Source organism: Schistocerca americana, chromosome 3 (genome assembly GCF_021461395.2).
Source record: "Schistocerca americana isolate TAMUIC-IGC-003095 chromosome 3, iqSchAmer2.1, whole genome shotgun sequence".
Classification (NCBI taxonomy): domain Eukaryota; kingdom Metazoa; phylum Arthropoda; class Insecta; order Orthoptera; family Acrididae; genus Schistocerca; species Schistocerca americana.
The window spans coordinates 590,995,418-591,000,417 of NC_060121.1; the positions used below are offsets into that span (position 1 = coordinate 590,995,418).

A 5,000-nucleotide genomic window follows, 5' to 3' on the forward strand; every position below is an offset into this window, starting at 1 on the left:
CGAGACACTCACTCAAGAGCACCCTGGTAGGATTGCAACGGGGTCCGCCTCGGGACGCACGAGCACGCACGAGGCGCGTCGCACGCCTTCAGCTCGCCCCACCGGCAGGACGTCCCACGATACATGCCAGTTAAACACCGACGGGCGGTGAACCAACAGCGTGGGACACAAATCCAACTACGAGCTTTTTAACCGCAACAACTTTAATATACGCTATTGGAGCTGGAATTACCGCGGCTGCTGGCACCAGACTTGCCCTCCAATAGATACTCGTTAAAGGATTTAAAGTGTACTCATTCCGATTACGGGGCCTCGGATGAGTCCCGTATCGTTATTTTTCGTCACTACCTCCCCGTGCCGGGAGTGGGTAATTTGCGCGCCTGCTGCCTTCCTTGGATGTGGTAGCCGTTTCTCAGGCTCCCTCTCCGGAATCGAACCCTGATTCCCCGTTACCCGTTACAACCATGGTAGGCGCAGAACCTACCATCGACAGTTGATAAGGCAGACATTTGAAAGATGCGTCGCCGGTACGAGGACCGTGCGATCAGCCCAAAGTTATTCAGAGTCACCAAGGCAAACGGACCGGACGAGCCGACCGATTGGTTTTGATCTAATAAAAGCGTCCCTTCCATCTCTGGTCGGGACTCTGTTTGCATGTATTAGCTCTAGAATTACCACAGTTATCCAAGTAACGTGGGTACGATCTAAGGAACCATAACTGATTTAATGAGCCATTCGCGGTTTCACCTTAATGCGGCTTGTACTGAGACATGCATGGCTTAATCTTTGAGACAAGCATATGACTACTGGCAGGATCAACCAGGGAGCTGCGTCAACTAGAGCTGAGCAGCCGGCCGCCCGGGAGTGTGTCCCGGGGGCCCGCGCGAACACGCAAGCGTCCGCTCAATTATTCTGCAAACAGGAGGAGGCTGAGCTCCCCTGCACAATACACCTCGAAACCCTCTCAGGTCCCGGCGGCGCGCAGCGCCGTCCTAAGTACTTGGTCGGGTTCGAGAGTGGCGCAATCGCCCGGAGTTTGGCGAGTAGACGCTTTAGGTGCGACCACCCGTGCTCCCAACTGAGCTTGCCGCTGCCGACAGAGGCCCGGGAGCGTGCTGTCGTGGCATTGCCGGCGGGAGACAACACGCGCCACCTACGGTGGCCGGCAGCTCCAACGCCAGCGCCACAGAAGGACAAAAGCCCCACTTGGGTGCCGAAGCGAACTCTCCCAGCACAGCGCACGCGCCAACACGTCCGCACAGCTGCGATACAATCCACCTGCGAGAACCGCAGAGGCGACCGAGCAGCAGACGGCGTCGCGGCGCCGAGCGCCGGGCGGCGGCGCATCCTCAGCGCACACAGTCCTCAATCGGACCAGCACACTGCAGATGTCCACCGCGCTTCGCACCGGGCCCGCGAGGACCTACTTTGGCCGCACGGCGCCGCGTGCAGGGTGCGCCGGCGCGCAGCTGCGCCGCCTGCCGCCTCCGTCGGCCGGCGCGCCTGCCACTGGCCGCCCCCACCAGCCGGCTGTAGCGCGTGCGCCCACGCACCGCGCGGCCAGCACGCCGGGAGGCCCCCCCTCACCGGCCGGGGACGGTCCCACCCAGCCACCGCCGCGTATCGCTTCACACCCACATGCCATTCACGTTCGTGGGCATGGTGGGTATCGCTGAAACAACCGGTTGGTAGCTCAACCGATCGTCGCCATCACTGATTCACCTCTAGCGAGAACAACCGCACCACAACGGTTTACCAGTTGTTCATTTGCGTAACGTCACCAGCAAACGTAGACGTCCATCGCCATTTGCAAATTCAACGATTGTTGCATGCCTGTGTCAGGTGTCACGACACACTATGTCTGCCCACATACACGCAACAACATGTGCACGCTTCGCGAACACGTGGAAGGTGGCCCCCGTACGTATGCGATGTCCATTGCGCGAACGACTGTCAACCGGCCTCTGTCGCATGTCGCAGATGTGGAACGCAGTGCACCATGCTATCACGGTGTGTGAGAGGAGACGACTACGTCTGACAACACGCGCCACTACATCAACAGACGGCTCATGCTGATCGCCATCCACGGCATACCATACTGCAATCCAGCTCTTATAGGGAGACGACACGTAGCTGAGTGCACAATATTTGGACCGTATGGTTCGCCGTTGTTGGCGCAGTCGTGGTACGGTCACACATGTACCACGATGTATCATTCAGTACATGAGGACCAATGTGCAGTACAGTGTGTGATTTGGACGTACAACATCAGCGGACAGTTGACACAAGCCGTACCACAACGTAGGCTGTGCTTCGCCATGCGAATGCCAATGAACAACTGCGAAGGGCATTGAGCATGTACGTCCTACTGCCATCCGCATTACAGTGTATAGCTGCAAGGTGTTTCACATGAAGCGATACTCTGGGGACCGGGCAGTGCGAGTAGCAAACTATATTGCGGGGGTTGCAGTTAGGCAACACTACACTAATTTAACGCGTCGTATGACAATTACAGAGCAGGTTAAGGCCCAACGTGTGTTGGGTTAAGGCCCAACGTGTGTTGGGTTAAGGCCCAACGTGTGTTGGGTTAAGGCCCAACGTGTGTTGGGTTAAGGCCCAACGTGTGTTGGGTTAAGGCCCAACGTGTGTTGGGTTAAGGCCCAACGTGTGTTGGGTTAAGGCCCAACGTGTGTTGGGTTAAGGCCCAACGTGTGTTGGGTTAAGGCCCAACGTGTGTTGGGTTAAGGCCCAACGTGTGTTGGGTTAAGGCCCAACGTGTGTTGGGTTAAGGCCCAACGTGTGTTGGGTTAAGGCCCAACGTGTGTTGGGTTAAGGCCCAACGTGTGTTGGGTTAAGGCCCAACGTGTGTTGGGTTAAGGCCCAACGTGTGTTGGGTTGAGGCCCAACGTGTGTTGGGTTGAGGCGCAACATAGGTTAGGTTGAGGCGCAACATAGGTTAGGTTGAGGCGCAACATGGGTTAGGTTAAGGCGCAACATGGGTTAGGTTAAGGCGCAACATGGGTTAGGTTAAGGCGCAACATGGGTTAGGTTAAGGCGCAACATGGGTTAGGTTAAGGCGCAACATGGGTTAGGTTAAGGCGCAACATGGGTTAGGTTAAGGCGCAACATGGGTTAGGTTAAGGCGCAACATGGGTTAGGTTAAGGCGCAACATGGGTTAGGTTAAGGCGCAACATGGGTTAGGTTAAGGCGCAACATGGGTTAGGTTAAGGCGCAACATGGGTTAGGTTAAGGCGCAACATGGGTTAGGTTAAGGCGCAACATAGGTTAGGTTAAGGCGCAACATGGGTTAGGTTAAGGCGCAACATGGGTTAGGTTAAGGTACAATATGGGTTAGGTTAAGGTACAATATGGGTTAGGTTAAGGTACAATATGGGTTAGGTTAAGGCGCAACATAGGTTAGGTTAAGGCGCAACATAGGTTAGGTTAAGGCGCAACATAGGTTAGGTTAAGGCGCAACATAGGTTAGGTTAAGGCACAACACGGGTTAGGTTAAGGTACAACACGGGTTAGGTTAAGGTACAACACGGGTTAGGTTAAGGTACAACACGGGTTAGGTTAAGGTACAACACGGGTTAGGTTAAGGTACAACACGGGTTAGGTTAAGGTACAACACGGGTTAGGTTAAGGTACAACACGGGTTAGGTTAAGGTACAACACGGGTTAGGTTAAGGTACAACACGGGTTAGGTTAAGGCACGACACGGGTTAGGTTAAGGCACAACACGGGTTAGGTTAAGGCACAACACGGGTTAGGTTAAGGCACAACACGGGTTAGGTTAAGGCACAACACGGGTTAGGTTAAGGCACAATACGGGTTAGGTTAAGGCACAATACGGGTTAGGTTAAGGCACAATACGGGTTAGGTTAAGGCACAATACGGGTTAGGTTAAGGCACAATACGGGTTAGGTTAAGGCACAATACGGGTTAGGTTAAGGCACAATACAGGTTAGGTTAAGGCACAATACGGGTTAGGTTAAGGCACAATACGGGTTAGGTTAAGGCACAATACGGGTTAGGTTAAGGCACAATACGGGTTAGGTTAAGGCACAATACGGGTTAGGTTAAGGCACAATACGGGTTAGGTTAAGGCACAATACGGGTTAGGTTAAGGCACAATACGGGTTAGGTTAAGGCACAATACGGGTTAGGTTAAGGCACAATACGGGTTAGGTTAAGGTACACATTGTTGTAAGGAAAGGTGTTTTGGGGGGGGGGGGGCCGGTTTGTTGATTGTGATTATCGTAAGTAAATGACTGCAGCATCATCTGATTTGGCACGTCAGGGTGCACCTTTGGCTCATGACAGGCGGCGCTCTGATTCCATGCTTGTGGCAGACCTGTGTCTTTCATTCCTGCCATTGTTTTTGTGGTGTGACAGGAGGCAGTATTGTGATGTTGGGTGCACCCCTGTGTAGGACATGTGTGGGTGTTGGTGGCTTAGCTGAGCAATGGTGGTTGTCGGAAGGGTGGGATATTCTGTTTTCCGAGTGGACCTCCCGGTCTGGTTATGATAGTGTGGATTGTCTAATGTGGCAGAGAGGATGCACTGGGTGTTGTTCCATGCTGGTGCTTACATATTGTCTGTGTGCCTGTTACAGGCAGAGAGTAGTGCGTGATAAGAGTGTCTGGCTGACGTGTGATTGTGAGCAGAGTCTTTCAGCATGTATACGGACAGTTGTATACATTATCTGTATTCTGATGGCTCTATCTATTACTAATCAGCGCCGTGTATACGTTTAATCCGGTTCCAGTCGAAACTATTGTATCTCTGTACATTAGTGACACGGCGAGCCCGCTATGTAGTTACTCGTCTCGGCAGCTTCCACCGGTGTATGGCAAATGATTATAAGGAATCAGTCTAGTCGTCAATACCGATAGTGTGACGTCACATGTCTGGGGTGGGGGACGCTGCGCCCTTCCGGTGGGTCATGGCCTAGGAAGACTCTTCCCACGCAGGGGGGCTTGGACTGTCATTGACT

General features: G+C 53.6%; 1 non-coding gene across 1 annotated transcript in view; it reads right to left on the reverse strand.

The window, feature by feature from the left end:
• Positions 1 to 826, reverse strand: part of LOC124608787 — a 1,910-nt gene extending 1,084 nt beyond the window's left edge. The window contains exon 1 of the ribosomal RNA XR_006979355.1: positions 1 to 826. This exon is cut by the window's left edge and continues 1,084 nt beyond it. This is a non-coding gene — a ribosomal RNA (small subunit ribosomal RNA).
• Positions 827 to 5,000: the final 4,174 nt, after the last annotated feature.